We start from the raw sequence: 20,214 nt of genomic DNA on the forward strand, positions 1-20,214 counted from the left end.
TATAGAGTACAGGGAACATAAGGTTTAATATATTAATAGGTAGATCCACTGTCTCTATTATAATATGACAGACCAGCTAGATCTACTGTCTCTATTATAATATGTCAGACCAGCTAGATCTACTGCCTCTATTATAATATGACAGACCAGCTGATCTTCTGTCTCTATTATATTATGATAGACCTGCTAGATCTACTGTCTCTATTATATTATGACAGACCAGCTAGATCTCCTGTCTCTATTCTATTATGACAGACCAGCTGATCTTCTGTCTCTATTATATTATGACAGACCTGCTAGATCTACTGTCTCTATTATAATATGACAGACCAGCTAGATCTGCTGTCTCTATTATAATATGACAGACCAGCTAGATCTACTGTCTCTATTATATTATGACAGACCAGCTGATCTTCTGTCTCTATTATATTATGACAGACCTGCTAGATCTACTACCTCTATTATATTATGACAGACCAGCTGATCTTCTGTCTCTATTATATTATGACAGACCTGCTAGATCTACTGCCTCTATTATATTATGACAGACCAGCTGATCTTCTGTCTCTATTATATTATGACAGACCTGCTAGATCTACTGCCTCTATTATAATATGACAGACCAGCTGATCTTCTGTCTCTATTATATTATGACAGACCTGCTAGATCTACTGTCTCATTTATATTATGACATTTCAGCTAGATCTACTGTCTCTATTATATTACAACAGACCAGCTGTATCTACTGTCTCCATTTCACTTTGGCCATTGTTGTGGGCCTGCCCTCCCCTCAACAGCCTGAAATAGGCTATTTAATTTCACAAATAAAATGTTGTATTATTCATTTCAAACAACGGCATTGGCATGAGAAATCCTTACCAGTCCAAAACGATGTCCTCTCCGTTCAAATAATATTCCTCCATTTGGGAATCGCTAAATGAATCGTCCTCTATCTCTGTCTCATTTTCCCGATCAATTTCTTCTAAAATTGTGTGTACATCTGTATATCTAGACTTAGATTTAGCTTTCCTGACTTAGTCGCCATACTGATTGATATATAAACAGCTGAATCTGCGCTTTACCAAAACAACGCTATGCGTAACATGCGTGGCTCCTTCCGGTATGAAACTTCAATGGCGAATGACCCTCTTTACGCCGGAGTTTACTACATGGGTTGGTCTTCCAACACATAAACATTACATATTGCCGTTTGCCTCAGTTCATTGGCTATCTACCCAGCTAGATTTCAAGACGATCAGTGGTCATTGGGTTAAAATACAGTCAATCAACGAAACAGTGGTCATATCATTGGTGCACAATGTCATTACTTGTTGTCTTCAAATCGGTTTCTTTCAGTCAATATGTCCCGCGAAATGACCCATCACGTTTGGTTGTGTTACAAACAAACCAGTTGATTGCAATGATACCAAACATGACTGGAAAAGTCACGTTTACTGTGTGTATTTACATCGAATGTGTTGTCGAAAATGGAATGAGACGGATTTCACGACACAAGCGGTTCACAAAATGTTTCATGTTAGGCTATAAAAATGGATTTTATCAAACAAAAGACCATTCATTGTGTAACAATGAGCATTGGGATTGCAAACAGAGGACGATCATCAAAGGTAAACTATTTCTTTTATTGCAGTTTGGGATTTTGTTACGCCTGTGCTGGTTGAAATAGTTGTTTTTTATAGGGCTCTATCCTCAGATTATCGCATTGTATTCTTTCGCAGTAAATCCTTTTTTTAAATCTCACAACGCAGTTGGATTAGCAAGATTCTAGGCTTTCGAAACATGTGAGACACTTGTATTTTCATGAATGTTTAATATGACTATTTATGTAGCGATTACCATATGTTGTCGAATTTCATCCCGCTAACGGGTTCTGTGCGCAGAGAGTTTAAGGGCTATTCCTTTTAACCAGAGTGAAATGTATATGGAGAAATGTTAATTAAGGAACGGGTTCTGTAATCAGGTGAATCGCAAAATAATAATTAGAATTTGATAAATAAATCTTCAGTTTAATGAAAAGACACAACAAATAACAGTATGGGGATGAGGTAGTTGGGTGTGCTATTTACAGATGGGTTATGTACAAATAACAGTATGGGGATGAGGGTAGTTGGGTGTGCTATTTACAGATGGGTTATGTACAAATAACAGTATGGGGATGAGGTAGTTGGGTGTGCTATTTACAGATGGGTTATGTACAAATAACAGTATGGGGATGAGGTAGTTGGGTGTGCTATTTACAGATGGGTTATGTACAAATAACAGTATGGGGATGAGGTAGTTGGGTGGGCTATTTACAGATAGGTTATGTACAAATAACAGTATGGGGATGAGGTAGTTGGGTGTGCTATTTACAGATGGGTTATGTACAAATAACAGTATGGGGATGAGGTAGTTGGGTGGGCTATTTACAGATGGGTTATGTACAAATAACAGTGTGGGGATGAGGTAGTTGGGTGGGCTATTTACAGATGGGTTATGTGCAAATAACAGTATGGGGATGAGGTAGTTGGGTGGGCTATTTACAGATGGGTTATGTACAAATAACAGTATGGGGATGAGGTAGTTGGGTGGGCTATTTACAGATGGGTTATGTACAAATAACAGTATGGGGATGAGGTAGATGGGTGGGCTATTTACAGATGGGTTATGTCCAGGTAATAATATGGGGATGAGGTAGTTGGGTGTGCTATTTACAGATGGGTTATGTCCAGGTAATAATATGGGGATGAGGTAGTTGCTAGTGCTATTTACAGATGGGTTATGTCCAGGTAATAATATGGGGATGAGGTAGTTGGGTGTGCTATTTACAGATGGGTTATGTCCAGGTAATAATATGGGGATGAGGTAGTTGCTGGTGCTATTTACAGATGGGTTATGTCCAGGTAATAATATGGGGATGAGGTAGTTGGGTGTGCTATTTACAGATGGGTTATGTCCAGGTAATAATATGGGGATGAGGTAGTTGCTGGTGCTATTTACAGATGGGTTATGTCCAGGTAATAATATGGGGATGAGGTAGTTGGGTGTGCTATTTACAGATGGGTTATGTCCAGGTAATAATATGGGGATGAGGTAGTTGCTGGTGCTATTTACAGATGGGTTATGTCCAGGTAATAATATGGGGATGAGGTAGTTGGGTGTGCTATTTACAGATGGGTTATGTACAAATAACAGTATGGGGATGAGGTAGTTGAGTGGGCTATTTACAGATGGGTTATGTCCAGGTAATAATATGGGGATGAGGTAGTTGGTTGTGCTATTTACAGATGGGTTATGTCCAGGTAATAATATGGGGATGAGGTAGTTGGGTGTGCTATTTACAGATGGGTTATGTACAAATAACAGTATGGGGATGAGGTAGTTGGGTGGGCTATTTACAGATGGGTTATGTACAAATAACAGTATGGGGATGAGGTAGTTGGGTGGGCTATTTACAGATGGGTTATGTCCAGGTAATAATATGGGGATGAGGTAGTTGGGTGTGCTATTTACAGATGGGTTATGTCCAGGTAATAATATGGGGATGAGGTAGTTGGGTGTGCTATTTACAGATGGGTTATGTACAAATAACAGTATGGGGATGAGGTAGTTGGGTGGGCTATTTACAGATGGGTTATGTACAAATAACAGTATGGGGATGAGGTAGTTGGGTGTGCTATTTACAGATGGGTTGTGTACAAATAACAGTATGGGGATGAGGTAGTTGGGTGGGCTATTTACAGATGGGTTATGTACAAATAACAGTATGGGGATGAGGTAGTTGGGTGTGCTATTTACAGATGGGTTGTGTACAGGTACAGTGATCGGTAAACTGCTTTGACAGCTTGTGCTTAAAGTTAGAGAGGGAGATATGAGTCTCCAGTTTCTGGGATTTTTGCAATTCGTTCTAGTCATTGGCAGCAGAGAACTGGAAGGAAAGGCGGCTAAAGGAGGTGTTGGCTTTGGGGATGACCAGTGAAATATACCTGCTGGAGCGCGTGCTACGGGTGGGTTTGCTATGGTGACCATTGAGCTGAAATAAGGCAGGGCTTTACCTAGCAAAGACTTATAGATGACCTGGACCCAGTTGGTTTGGCAACGAATATGAAGCGATGGCCAGCCAAAAGAGCATACAGGTCGCAGTGGTGGGTAGTAGATGGGGCTTTGGTGACGAAACGGATGGCACTGTGATAAACTGCATCCAATTTGCTGAGTAGAGTGTTGGAGGCTATTTTGTAAATGACATGGCCAAAGTCGAGGATTGGTAGGTTGGTCAGTTTTACGAGGGTATGATTGGCAGCATGAGTGAAAGAGGCTTTGTTGCAAAATAGGAAGCCAATTCTAGATTTAATTTTGGATTGGAGATGCTTAATGTTTACAGTCTAACCAGAAACCTAGGTATGTGTGATTGTCCAAATATTCAAAGTCAGAACTGTCCAGAGTAGTGACATGGCCAAAGTAAGTGAAATAGATAAAACAAAAGTGAAATAAACACTTTACAACAAACAGTAAACATTACACTCACAAAAACATTACACTCACATTACACTCACACTGGTTGCACTTTTCTCCTGGCAAAATGTCTGAAATCTTGCTGTTGTGACTGCACACAGTAGTATTTCACCCAGTAGATATGGGAGTTTATCAAAATTAGATTTGTTTTCAAATTCTTTGTGTGTCTGTGTAATCTGAGGGAAATATGTGTCTCTAATTTGCTCTCTCTCTCTCTGCTACCCCTCTCTCTCAGCTATCTCTCTCTCAATTCAATTCAATTCAATTCAAGGGCTTTATTGGCATGGGAAACGTGTTAACATTGCCACTCTCTCTCTCTCTGCTATCTGCTACCTCTGTCTTTCAGCTCTCTCTCTCTCTCTCTCTCTGCTATCTGCTAACCCTCTCTCTGCTATCTGCTACCTCTGTATTTTATTATCTCTCTCTCTCTTTGCTTCTGGTAACACAAAAGTTATGGTTTAGACAGTACAGTACAATACCCAACACAACACAGAACACACCATACCCGAATAGCATGTTCTGTCCCTATTGTCCTATAATGTCTATTCTACAAGGGTTCACGGAGTACAGCCCAGAACTATCTGGTAGAGAACAGGATTCCCAACTAAAAATGTCCCTGTTGTCCCTACAATGGTTCTAGTACAGCAGAGGTACAGCCTTCAACTACCTAGCTAGCCAATGCAGAGGACTACATAGCTAGCCAATGCAGAGGACTACATAGATAGCCAATGCAGAGGACTACATAGCTAGCCAATGCAGAGGACTACATAGCTAGCCAATGCAGAGGACTACATAGATAGCCAATGCAGAGGAGCAGAGGACTACATAGCTAGCCAATGCAGAGGACTACATAGCTAGCCAATGCAGAGGACTACATAGATAGCCAATGCAGAGGACTACATAGCTAGCCAATGCAGAGGACTACATAGCTAGCAAATGCAGAGGACTACATAGCTAGCCAATGCAGAGGACTACATAGCTAACCAATGCAGAGGACTACATAGATAGCCAATGCAGAGCACCACATAGATAGCCAATGCAGAGGACTACATAGCTAGCCAATGCAGAGGAGCAGAGGACTACATAGATAGCCAATGCAGAGGACTACATAGCTAGCCAATGCAGAGGACTACATAGCTAGCAAATGCAGAGGACTACATAGATAGCCAATGCAGAGGACTACATAGCTAGCCAATGCAGAGCACTACATAGCTAGCCAATGCAGAGGACTACATAGCTAGCCAATGCAGAGGACTACATAGCTAGCCAATGCAGAGGACTACATAGCTAGCCAATGCAGAGGACTACATAGCTAGCAAATGCAGAGGACTACATAGCTAGCCAATGCAGAGGACTACATAGCTAACCAATGCAGAGGACTACATAGCTAGCCAATGCAGAGGACTACATAGCTAGCCAATGCAGAGGACTACATAGATAGCCAATGCAGAGGAGCAGAGGACTACATAGATAGCCAATGCAGAGGACTACATAGATAGCCAATGCAGAGGACTACATAGATAGCCAATGCAGAGGAGCAGAGGACTACATAGATAGCCAATGCAGAGGACTACATAGATAGCCAATGCAGAGGACTACATAGCTAGCCAATGCAGAGGACTACATAGCTAGCCAATGCAGAGGACTACATAGCTAGCCAATGCAGAGGACTACATAGATAGCCAATGCAGAGCACTACATAGATAGCCAATGCAGAGGAGCAGAGGACTACATAGCTAGCCAATGCAGAGGACTACATAGCTAGCCAATGCAGAGCACTACATAGATAGCCAATGCAGAGAACTACATAGATAGCCAATGCAGATGACTACATAGATAGCCAATGCAGATGACTACATAGATAGCCAATGCAGTGGACTACATAGATAGCCAATGCAGAGGACTACATAGATAGCCAATGCAGAGGACTACATAGGTAGCCAATGCAGAGGACTACATAGGTAGCCAATGCAGAGGACTACATAGGTAGCCAATGCAGAGGAGCAGAGGACTACATAGCTAGCCAATGCAGATGACTACATAGCTAGCCAATGCAGAGGACTACATAGCTAGCCAATGCAGAGGACTACATAGTTAGCAAATGCAGAGGACTACATAGCTAGCCAATGCAGAGGACTACATAGCTAACCAATGCAGAGGACTACATAGCTAGCCAATGCAGAGGACTACATAGATAGCCAATGCAGAGCACCACATAGATAGCCAATGCAGAGGACTACATAGCTAGCCAATGCAGAGGAGCAGAGGACTACATAGATAGCCAATGCAGAGGACTACATAGCTAGCCAATGCAGAGGACTACATAGCTAGCCAATGCAGAGGAGCAGAGGACTACATAGATAGCCAATGCAGAGGACTACATAGCTAGCCAATGCAGAGGACTACATAGCTAGCCAATGCAGAGGACTACATAGATAGCCAATGCAGAGGACTACATAGCTAGCCAATGCAGATGCAGAGCACTACATAGATAGCCAATGCAGAGGAGCAGAGGACTACATAGCTAGCCAATGCAGAGGACTACATAGATAGCCAATGCAGAGGACTACATAGCTAGCCAATGCAGAGGACTACATAGCTAGCCAATGCAGAGGACTACATAGCTAGCCAATGCAGAGGACTACATAGCTAGCCAATGCAGAGGACTACATAGCTAGCCTATGCAGAGGACTACATAGATAGCCAATGCAGAGGAGCAGAGGACTACATAGCTAGCCAATGCAGATGACTACATAGCTAGCCAATACAGAGGACTACATAGCTAGCCAATGCAGAGGAGCAGAGGACTACATAGATAGCCAATGCAGAGGACTACATAGATAGCCAATGCAGAGGACTACATAGATAGCCAATGCAGAGGACTACATAGATAGCCAATGCAGAGGACTACATAGCTAGCCAATGCAGAGGACTACATAGCTAACCAATGCAGAGGACTACATAGCTAGCAAATGCAGAGGACTACATAGCTAGCCAATGCAGAGGACTACATAGCTAGCCAATGCAGAGGACTACATAGCTAGCAAATGCAGAGGACTACATAGCTAGCCAATGCAGAGGACTACATAGATAGCCAATGCAGAGCACTACATAGATAGCCAATGCAGAGGACTACATAGCTAGCCAATGCAGAGGAGCAGAGGACTACATAGCTAGCCAATGCAGAGGACTACATAGATAGCCAATGCAGAGGACTACATAGCTAGCCTATGCAGAGGACTACATAGATAGCCAATGCAGAGGAGCAGAGGACTACATAGCTAGCCAATGCAGAGGACTACATAGCTAGCCAATGCAGAGCACTACATAGATAGCCAATGCAGAGGACTACATAGATAGCCAATGCAGAGGACTACATAGATAGCCAATGCAGAGGACTACATAGATAGCCAATGCAGAGGACTACATAGATAGCCAATGCAGAGGACTACATAGATAGCCAATGCAGAGGACTACATAGGTAGCCAATGCAGAGGACTACATAGGTAGCCAATGCAGAGGACTACATAGCTAGCCAATGCAGAGGACTACATAGCTAGCCAATGCAGAGGACTACATAGCTAGCCAATGCAGAGGACTACATAGCTAGCCAATGCAGAGGACTACATAGCTAGCCAATACAGAGGACTACATAGCTAGCCAATGCAGAGGGCTACATAGCTAGCCAATACAGAGGACTACATAGCTAGCCAATACAGAGGACTACATAGCTAGCCAATGCAGAGCACTACATAGATAGCCAATGCAGAGGAGCAGAGGACTACATAGATAGCCAATGCAGAGGAGCAGAGGACTACATAGCTAACCAATGCAGAGGACGACATAGATAGCCAATGAAGAGGACTACATAGATAGCCAATGCAGAGGACGACATAGATAGCCAATGAAGAGGACTACATAGCTAGCAAATGCAGAGGACTACATAGCTAGCCAATGCAGAGGACTACATAGATAGCCAATGCAGAGCACTACATAGATAGCCAATGCAGAGGACTACATAGCTAGCCAATGCAGAGGAGCAGAGGACTACATAGCTAGCCAATGCAGAGGACTACATAGATAGCCAATGCAGAGGACTACATAGCTAGCCTATGCAGAGGACTACATAGATAGCCAATGCAGAGGAGCAGAGGACTACATAGCTAGCCAATGCAGAGCACTACATAGCTAGCCAATGCAGAGCACTACATAGATAGCCAATGCAGAGGACTACATAGATAGCCAATGCAGAGGACTACATAGATAGATCACCATCAGTACGACCAAGAATATGTTTTTCGCGATGCGGATCCTGAGTTCTGCCTTACAACCAGTGTAACCGAGTGGATCACATGCAGCGACCAAAAAAAAAAACGACTCAGAAAAAGAGGGAAACGAAGCGGTCTTCTGGTCAGACTCCGGAGACGGGCACATGCAGAGCACCACTCCCCAGCATTCTTCTTGCCAATGTCCAGTCTCTTGACAACAGGTTGATGAAAGGAGCAAGGGTAGCATTCCAGAGGGACATCAGAGACTGTAACGCTCTGCTTCAATGAAACATGGCTCACTGGAGCTAGACCAATCCAGCGGTGCAGCCAGCGGGTTTCTCCACGCATCGCGCCGACAGAAACAAACATCTCTCTGGTAAGAAGACAGGGGGCGTATGCCTTATGGCCAATGACATGGTGTGATGAAGGAAACATACAGGAACTCAAATCCTTCTGTTCACCTGATTTAGAATTCCTCACAATCAAATGTAGACCGCATTATCTACCAAGAGAATTCTCTTCGATTATAATCACAGCCGTATATATCCCCCCCCAAGCAGACACATCGATGGCTCTGAAGGAACTTTATTTAACCTCTGCAAACTGGAAACGATTTATCCGGAGGCTGCATTCATTGTAGCTGGGGATTTTAACAAGGCTAATCTGAAAACAAGACTAGCCTAAATTTTATCAGCATATTGATAGCGCAACCAGGGTGGAAAGACCCTGGATCATTGTTACTCTAACTAGCGCGACGCAGAGGCCCTACATAGCCCCCTAGGAAAAGCTGACCACGACTCCATTTTGTTGATCCCTGCCTACAGACAGAAACTAAAACAAGAAGCTCCCACGCTGAGGTCTGTCCAACGCTGGTCCGACCAAGCTGACTCCACACTCCAAGACTGCTTCCATCACGTGGACTGGGAGATGTTTCAGAGGACTACATAGTTAGTGCAGTCAGACAACAACATTGCCAATGCGCTGACTACGGTGTGCGAGTTCAGAACGTGACTAAGATGTCGTTCCAATAGCAACGATTAAAACATTCCCAACCAGAAACCGTGGATTGATGGCAGCCGTGTGAAACTGAAGGCACGAACCACTGCTTTTAATCAGGGCAAGGTGTCTAGGTAACATGACTGAATACAAACAGTGCAGCTATTCCCTCCGCAAGGCTATCAAACAAGCTAAGCGCCAGTACAGAGACAAAGTAGAATCTCAATTCAACGGCTCAGACACAAGAGGTATGTGGCAGGGTCTACAGTCAATCACGGACTACAGGAAGAAACCCAGCCCAGTCACGGACCAGGATGTCTTGCTCCCAGGCAGACTAAATAACTTTTTTGCCAATGCAGAGGACAATACAGTGCCACTGACACGGCCTGCAACGGAATCAGCGGACTCCTTCACTGCAGCCGAAGTGAGTAAGACATTTAAACGTGTTAACCCTCGCAAGGCTGCAGGCCCAGAGGCATCCCCAGCCGCGCCCTCAGAGCATGCGCAGACCAGCTGGCCGGTGTGCAGACGGACATATTCAACCAATCCCTATACCAGTCTGCTGTTCCCACATGCTTCAAGAGGGCCACCATTGTTCCTGTTCCCAAGAAAGCTAAGGTAACTGAGCTAAACGACTTCCGCCAATGCAGAGCACTACATCCGTCATCATGAAGTGCTTTGAGAGACTAGTCAGGACCATATCACCTCCACCCTACCTGACACCCTTGACCCACTCCATTTGCTTAGCCCAAATAGGTCCACAGACGATGCAATCTCAACCACACTGCACACTACCCTAACCCATCTGGACAAGAGGAATACCTATGTGAGAATGCTGTTCATCGACTACAGCTCGGCATTCAACACCATAGTAGCCTCCAAGAGGTCATCAAGCTCGAGACCCTGGGTCTCGACCCCGCCCCTGTGCAACTGGGTACTGGACTTCCTGACGGGCCGCCCCAGGTGGTGAGGGTAGGCAACAACATAGCCTCCCCGCTGATCCTCAACACTGGGGCCCTAGCCAATGCAGAGGACTCTGAGCCCCTCCTGTACTCCCTGTTCACATAGCGTGGCCATGCACGCCTCCAACTCAATCATCAAGTTTGCAGAGACACAACAGTGGTAGGCTTGATTACCAACAATGCAGACGGCCTACAGGGAGGAGGTGAGGGCCAATGCAGAGTGTGGTGTCAGGAAAATAACCTCACACTCAACGTCAACAAAACTAAGGAGATGATTGTGGACTTCAGGAAACAGCAGAGGGAACACCCCCCATCCACATCGATGGAACAATGGAGAGGGTAGCAAGTTTTAAGTTCCTCGGCATACTACATCACAGACAAACTGAATTGGTCCACTCACACAGACAGCATCGTGAGGAAGGCGAGCAGCGCATCTTCAACCTCAGGAGGCTGAAGAAATCGGCATGTCACCAAAAGCACTCACAAACTTCTACAGATGCACAATCAGAGCATCCTGGCGGGCTGTATCACCGCCTGGTATGGCAACTGCACCGCCCTCAACCGTAAGGCCTCCAGAGGGTAGTGAGGTCTGCACAACGCATCACCGGGGCAAACTACCTGCCCTCCAGGACACCTACACCACCCAATGCTACAGGAAGGCCATAAAGATCATCAAGGACATCAACCACCAGAGCCACTGCCTGTTCACCCCGCTGTCATCCAGAGGCGAGGTCAGTACAGGTGCATCAAAGCTGGGACCGAGAGACTGAAAAACAGCTTCTATCTCAAGGCCATCAGACTGTTAAACAGCCACCACTAACATTGAGTGGCTACTGCCAAGCACACTGTCAATGACACTGACTCTACTCCAGCCATTTTAATCATGGGAATTGATGGGAAATTATGTAAATATATCACTAGCCACTTTAAACAATGCTACCTTATATAATGTTACTTACCCTACATTGTTCATCTCATATGCATACGTTGATACTGGACTATATCATCGACTGCATCCTTATGTAATACATGTATCACTAGCCACTTTAACTATGCCACTTGGTTTACATACTTATCTCATATGTATATACTGTACATAGATATCATCTACTGTATCTTGCCTATGCTGCTCTGTACCATCACTCATTCATATATCCTTATGTACATATTCTTTATCCCCTTACACTGTGTATAAGACAGTCGTTTTTTTTTGAATTGTTAGTTAGATTACTTGCTCGTTATTACTGCATTGTCGGAACTAGAAGCACAAGCATTTCGCTACACTCGCATTAACATCTGCTAACCATGTGTATGTGACAAATAAAATTTGATTTGATTTGATTTGATTTGAGATAGCCAATGCAGAGGACTACATAGATAGCCAATACAGAGGACTACATAGGTAGCCAATGCAGAGGACTACATAGGTAGCCAATGCAGAGGACTACATAGCTAGCCAATGCAGAGGACTACATAGCTAGCCAATACAGAGGACTACATAGCTAGCCAATGCAGAGGGCTACATAGCTAGCCAATACAGAGGACTACATAGCTAGCCAATGCAGAGGGCTACATAGGTAGCCAATACAGAGGACTACATAGCTAGCCAATACAGAGGACTACATAGCTAGCCAATACAGAGGACTACATAGCTAGCCAATGCAGAGCACTACATAGATAGCCAATGCAGAGGAGCAGAGGACTACATAGATAGCCAATGCAGAGGAGCAGAGGACTACATAGCTAACCAATGCAGAGGACGACATAGATAGCCAATGAAGAGGACTACATAGATAGCCAATGCAGAGGACGACATAGATAGCCAATGAAGAGGACTACATAGCTAGCAAATGCAGAGGACTACATAGATAGCCAATGCAGAGGACTACATAGATAGCCAATGCAGAGGACTACATAGATAGCCAATGCAGAGGACTACATAGATAGCCAATGAAGAGGACTACATAGATAGCCAATGCAGAGGACTACATAGATAGCCAATGCAGAGGAGCAGAGGACTACATAGATAGCCAATGCAGAGGACTACATAGATAGCCAATGCAGAGGACTACATAGATAGCCAATGCAGAGGCTACATAAATAGTCAATGCAGAGGACTAGCATAGATAGCCAATGCAGAGGACTACATAGATAGCCAATGCAGAGGACTACATAGATAGCTAATGCAGAGGAGCAGAGCACTACATAGATAGCCAATGCAGAGGACTACATAGCTAGCCAATGCAGAGGAGCAGAGGACTACATAGCTAGCCAATGCAGAGGACTACATAGCTAGCCAATGCAGAGGACTACATAGCTAGCCAATGCAGAGGAGCAGAGGACTACATAGCTAGCCAATGCAGAGGACTACATAGCTAGCCAATGCAGAGGAGCAGAGGACTACATAGCTAGCCAATGCAGATGACTACATAGCTAGCCAATACAGAGGACTACATAGCTAGCCAATACAGAGGACTACATAGATAGCCAATGCAGAGGACTACATAGATAGCCAATGCAGAGGACTACATAGCTAGCCAATGCAGAGGACTACATAGATAGCCAATGCAGAGGAGCAGAGGACTACATAGATAGCCAATGAAGAGGACTACATAGATAGCCAATGCAGAGGACTAGCTTGCTAGCCAATGCGGAGGACTACCTTGCTAGCCAAGAGCGCAGGATGTTCCAGCTAACAATGAACCAATATCCCTTGAAAGTTCTCAGTAAGTCAGGGATAATGTTTTCCATGTTAATTTGATATTTTCCATGTATGTTTTTCTCTCGTGAGTATTTGTCCAGTTTTTCGAGAGAACTTCCCTGTTCAATGGACTGTCTGCATAACAATGTTCTCAGGGACATTCCCTAAATACAGCCCTATTGAATATAATCAGCATGTGATTTTCTAAGCAGCAAGGTCCACTAAAGTGTACTGCGGATGTCTTCTCTCCTCTCTCACCTATTGCCTCCTGCGTCTTTCCCCTCCTGTCTCTCTCTCCTTCTATCTCTCTCCCCTCATGCCTCTCTTTCCCCTCTTTTACTCTCTCTCTCTCCTTCTGCCTCTCTCTGGACCCTCCTTCCTCTCTCTCCTTCTGCCTCTCTCTCCCCTCCTGACTCTCTCTCCTTCTATCTCTCTCCCCTCATGCCTCTATTTCCCCTCCTTCACTCTCTCTCTCTCCTTCTGCCTCTCTCTGGATCTTCCTTCCCCTCTCTCCTTTCTGCCTCTCTCTCCCCTCCTGCCGCTCTCCTGCATCTCTCCCCTCCTGCCTCTCTCTCCCCTCCTTTACCCTCTCTCTCCCCTCCTGCCTCTCTCTCTCCTCCTGCCTCTCTCTCCCCTCCTTTACCCTCTCTCCCCTCCTGCCTCTCTCCTCCTGTCTATCTCTCCCCCTCCTGCCTCTCTCTCCCCTCCTTTACCCTCTCTCTCCTCCTGCCTCTCTCCCCCTCCTGCCTCTCTCCCCGTCTCTCCTTTACTCTCTCTTCTCTCCTTCCTCTCTCCCCCTCCTGCCTCTCTCCCCCGTCTCTCCTTTACTCTCTCTCCCCTCCTTTACTCTCTCTCTCTCCGTCTCTCTCTCCCCCTCCTGCCTCTCTCTTCCCCCTCCTGCCTCTCTCTTCTCTCCTCCTGCCCTCTCTCTCCCCCCTCCTGCCTCTCTCCCCTGTCTCTCCTCTACTCTCTCTCTCTCCTTCCTCTCTCTTCGTCTGCTAAATCAAACAGGGTGACTCTAAGCATCAAACCCTGCAAGACAAGATGCAAATGGTTTATTTGTTGATATGTTTAGAGTTGTAATGTAGTGGGTTATAGAGCCCAGATGTTAGTTTACTGCAGCAGTGAGATACAGGCTGTTGCTGCAACAATTCTCTCTCTTTCTCCTTTACTCCATCCCTCTCTGATCCCTCTTTCTCTACTCTGTCTCCCCCAAACTTTCTTTCTCTTTGTCTTTCTCACTCTCTCTCCATACCATCCCTCTGTATCTCTCTCTCTCTCTCTTCCCCTCTTCCCCATTCTCTCTTCCCGCACTCTCTCTCTCCCTCACCTGCTCTAGCCCCACTCTCTCTCTCGCTCTCTCTTGCTCTCTTTCTCTCCCTCTGACAAATAGATGGATCAACAGTGTCACCAGGTGGTCAACAGAAGAAGGGACGGTAAACCCAGAGAGAGGAAGGGTGAGAGAGAGAATGCTGCTTCTTGAATTATTGATTCTCTCTCTCTCAATCTCTCACTCCCTCTCGTTAATCTCAACCAATTAATGAGCTGGAGAGAGAGAGAGGGAAAAATATAAAAAGAGAGGGGATTGAGACAGAGAGAAGGTGTGGAGAGAGAAAGAGAGAGAGAGAGAGAGAGAACAAACGAGCTTCATGTTTCATCTTTAACGATACCACTGTCTCTCCCTCCATGCACACATCCTGGACTCCGCCCTCTCATTTGACCACCACATAAGACAGACTGTAAAATTCTCGTTCTTCCACCAGTGCAACATCGCAAAAGTCAGGTCCTCCCTCTCCCGTCCTGCCGCTGAAACCCTCATACATACATTCCTCTAACGTCTTGACTACTGAAACTCAATACTCTCTGGCATTAACTCAAGCCCCGTCCATAAGCTCCAACTCTGCAGCCCGACTCCTCACCCACACTAAGTCCTGGCAGCACATCACTAATGTCCACTGTGAACTCCACTGACTCCCTGTCTCCAAATGCATTGATTCAAATATCTTCTTTCTGACTTACAAAGCCCTTCACCACCTCCCCTTTACCTCTCAGCCTTCACCACCTCCCCTTTATCTCTCAGCCTTCACCACCTCCCCTTTACCTCTCAGCCTTCACCACCTCCCCTTTACCTCTCAGCCTTCACCACCTCCCCTTTACCTCTCAGCCTTAACCACCTCCCCTTTATCTCTCAGCCTTCACCACCTCCCCTTTACCTCTCAGCCTTCACCACCTCCCCTTTACCTCTCAGCCTTCACTTCACTACACCTCCCCTTTACCTCTCAGCCTTCACCACCTCCCCTTTACCTCTCAGCCTTCACCACCTCCCCTTTACCTCTCAGCCTTCACCACTCTCAGCCTTCACCACCCCCTTTACCTCTCAGCCTTCACCACCTCCCCTTTACCTCTCAGCCTTCACCACCTACCTCTCAGCCCTTTACCTCTCAGCCTTCACCACCTCCCCTTTACCTCTCAGCCTTCACCACCTCCCCTTTACCTCTGAGCCTTCACCACATTGTTCCCCTTTACCTCTCAGCCTTCACCATAGTGTTCCCCTTTACCTCTCAGCCTTCACCACCTCCCCTTTACCTCTCAGCCTTCACCACCTTGTTCCCCTTTACCTCTCAGCCTTCACCACCTCCCCTTTATCTCTCAGCCTTCACCACCTTGTTCCCCTTTACCTCTCAGCCTTCACCACCTCCCCTTTACCTCTCAGCCTTCACCACCTCCCCTTTACCTCTCAGCCTTCACCACCTCCCCTTTATCTCTCAGCCTTCACCACCTCCCCTTTACCTCTCAGCCTTCACCACCTCCCCTTTACCTCTGAGCTTTCACCACATTGTTCCCTTTACCTCTCAGCCTTCACCACCTCCCCTTTACCTCTGAGCCTTCACCACCTTGTTCCCCTTTACCTCTCAGCCTTCACCACCTCCCCTTTACCTCTCAGCCTTAACCACCTCCCCTTTATCTCTCAGCCTTCACCACCTCCCCTTTACCTCTCAGCCTTAACCACCTCCCCCCTTTATCTCTCAGCCTTCACCACCTTGCTCCCCTTTCAGCCTTCACCACCTCTCAGCCTTCACCACCTTGTTCCCCTTTACCTCTCAGCCTTCACCACCTCCCCTTTACCTCTCAGCCTTCACCACCTCCCCTTTACCTCTCAGCCTTCACCACCTCCCCTTTATCTCTCAGCCTTCACCACCTCCCCTTTACCTCTCAGCCTTCACCACCTCCCCCTTTACCTCTCAGCCTTCACCACCTCCCCTTTATCTCTCAGCCTTCACCACCTCCACTTTACCTCTCAGCCTTCACTCACCTTCCCCTTTATCTCTCAGCCTTCACCACCTTGCTCACCCCTTTACCTCTCAGCCTTCACCACCTTGTTCCCTTTACCTCTCAGCCTTCACCACCTCCCCTTTACCTCTCAGCCTTAACCACCTCCCCTTTATCTCTCAGCCTTCACCACCTTGCTCCCTTTACCTCTCAGCCTTCACCACCTTGTTCACCCCCTTTACCTCTCAGCCTTCACCACCTCCCCTTTACCTCTCAGCCTTCACCACCTCCCCTTTACCTCTCAGCCTTCACCACCTCCCCTTTATCTCTCAGCCTTCACCACCTTGTTCCCCCCTCTCAGCCTTCACCACCTCCCTTTACCTCTCAGCCTTCACCACCTCCCCTTTACCTCTCAGCCTTCACCACCTCCCCTTTACCTCTCAGCCTTCACCACCTTGTTCCCCTTTACCTCTCAGCCTTCACCACCTCCCCTTTGCCTCTCAGCCTTCACCACCTTGTTCCCCTTTACCTTTCAGATAACAGTTTTTTATAAACTCACTAGAAGACAGAGTTAAAATAACATAAATTAGGTTACTCACAATAACCATAGTGCCATTTCTACAGGAGGTTATATGCTTTCCAAGTCTTGTGTTGCTTATTCTGACAGGGAGGACTGGAGCAGAACCAGACCCCAATTTACGGAAGAAAGTTCTTTGTTTTGGAGCCTGTAATCGAACCCACAAACTCTGGTGCTCCAGATACTCAACTAGTCTAAAGAAGGCCAGTTTTTACTGTTTCTTTAATCAGAACAACAGTTTCCAGCTGTGCTAACATAATTGCAAAAGGGTTTTCTAATGATCAATTAGCCTTTTTAAAATGATACATTTTGGATTAGCTAACACAACGTGCCTTTGGAACACAGGAGTGATGGTTGCTGATAATGGGCCTCTGTACACCTATGTAGATGTTCCATAAAAAATCAGCCGTTTCCATCTACAATAGTCATTTACAACATTAACAATGTCTACACTATTTCTGATCAATTTGATGGTATTTGAACCTCTCTGGGATGTGGTCAAAAGCCAGGGAAAATGCAGAGCGCCAAATTCAAATAAATTAATAGAAAAATCTAACTTTTATTAAATCACACATGCAAGATAACAAATTAAAGCTACACTTGTTGTGCATCCAGCCAACATGTCATATTTCAAAAAGGCTTTTCGGCGAAAGCAAACGATGCTATTATCTGAGGATAGCACCTCTGTAAACAGAGAGAGAAAAGCATATTTCAACCCTGCAGGGGTTGAAAACGCAGAAATAAAAATATAATTCATGCCTTACCTTTGACAAGCTTCATCTGTTGGCACTCCAATATGTCCCTGAAACATCACCAATGGTCATTTTGTTCGATAAATTCCGTCGATATATATCCAAAATGTCCATTTATTTGGTGCTTTTGATCCAGAAATACACCGGTTCCAACTTGCGCAACGTGACTACAAAATATCTCAAAACTTACCTGTAAACTTTGCCAAAACATTTCAAACTACTTTTGTAATACAACTTTAGGTGTTTTCGAACGTAAATAATCAATAGAATTGAAGACGGGATGATCTGTGTTCAATACAGGAAGAAAACAAACTGTAGCTTTCTGGTCACGCTCCTCTATCAAACCGTACACTACAAGTGACCCTCATTCAAGATGGCCGTACTTGTTCATTACACAAAGGAAAAACCTCAACCAATTTCTAAAAACTGTTGACATCCAGTGGAAGCGATAGGAACTGCAAGAAGGTCCCTTAGAAATTTGGATTCCCAATGAAACCCCATTGAAAAGAGAGTGACCTCAAAAAAACATCTGGATGGTTTGCCCTCGGGGTTTCGCCTGCTAAAAAAGTTATGTTATGCTCACAGACATGATTCAAACAGTTTTAGAATCTTCAGAGCGTTGTCTATCCAAATCCACTAATAATATGCATATCTTATATTTTGGGGATGAGTAGCAGGCAGTTGAATTTGGGCATGCATTTCATCCGGACGTGAAAATACTGCCCCCTGTCACCAAAATACTGCCCCCTGTCACCAAGAGGTTAATGGACAAAAAATATATACTTTTCTTTCAAAAACAAGGACATTTCTAAGTGATCCCAAACTTTTGAACAGTAGTGTATGTGAATGACAAAGATATCAAAGTTGGAGTAGTTGTCCAGAACCGTGGGCAAGAGGGAGTTGATGTCATGGACACGGGCTCCTAGGTACCAGTGGACCTTGGTCGTTCCACAAAACGTAGACAGGCCAAAATCTCTCATCATCAAGTGGCCCATAATGATGGTTTTCGTAATGGGATCCGATGGGGAAGCGACCTGCTGAACTGTGGTGGTCGTTGGAGAGGGTGCCACTGGGCAACTGTGAGAATACACCCAGGATCCTTGCTGACTCCCAGGGATATTTCTTGAACTGCATTGTTGGTTAAGGGCTTGTAAGTCAGCATTTCACTGTTATATTCGGCCCATGTGACAAATAACATTTGATTTGATTTGATAGGTCCGTTTCAAGTGGGGCAAAGCTGGTTGATAGCTGAATGGGATTTTCTCAGACAGATTAAGGGTGGCCAGAATACCTTCATGACCTCCTATGCCTTGAGAGTGTACAGTCTGCCATGGTTCGCAGAGTTCAGCTAGACATCGGTTGGATTGGGACAGATCAATGACTCATTTACAGCTTTGCTATAGGAGGCATTAAAACAATTGTTACGGTTTGCCTGGGTTGCAGCAAGGCCGGTGTACTTAGAAAGCAGGTTATCCTTTTCTCACAGCCAAGCTACCAGAGAGGAAGAGAGAGAAAGAGAGAGAGATAGGTAGAGAGAGCAAAACCTAATTTCAGCACATCCACCAGCCAAAGCGCTGTGCCTGTTCCTCATGTCTACCACAGAGAACTATATCATGAGCCACTTCTCAGCTAGTATCCCAGAAAATACATTGCATCTGCCTCTCCACCCAACAAAATAACAGTGACTACAACCCATCTCATGAAGGAATCCATTTTGTTGACCTCAAGGCATCAATCCCAACTGAATCCTTTATGCCTCTCAGCAATGATATCGGGAGGACACGAGAGCAAACAAATGAACATAAATAAATAAAAACTTGAAATGTAATTCCAGCGGAGAATGGGAGGGGTCAAGGGAAACGGCGAACAGGAAAAATTATTTTTGACGGGTTTATCTGTCACATATGTTAATTCCATTGACAAGGAGCTGCTGAGACTGCTGTACCCTTAGGAGCAATCAGTCTTACGTTAGAGAAAAAGAAAGAGAGATTAGGAAGGAGGGAGAGAGAGCAGGTGAGAGGGGGGGGGGTTGGAGAGCGCAAATTCGACACCAAAACCAACCGTGGTATATGTGTCAACAGCAACCTTGGGAAAATCCTCTGTGTTGTCATTAACAGCAGACTCCAACATTTCCTCAGTAAAAAAAAAGGCTTTTAACCAAATGACCATACGAAAG

This window comes from Oncorhynchus tshawytscha, linkage group LG31, assembly GCF_018296145.1.
Source record: "Oncorhynchus tshawytscha isolate Ot180627B linkage group LG31, Otsh_v2.0, whole genome shotgun sequence".
NCBI lineage: Eukaryota > Metazoa > Chordata > Actinopteri > Salmoniformes > Salmonidae > Oncorhynchus > Oncorhynchus tshawytscha.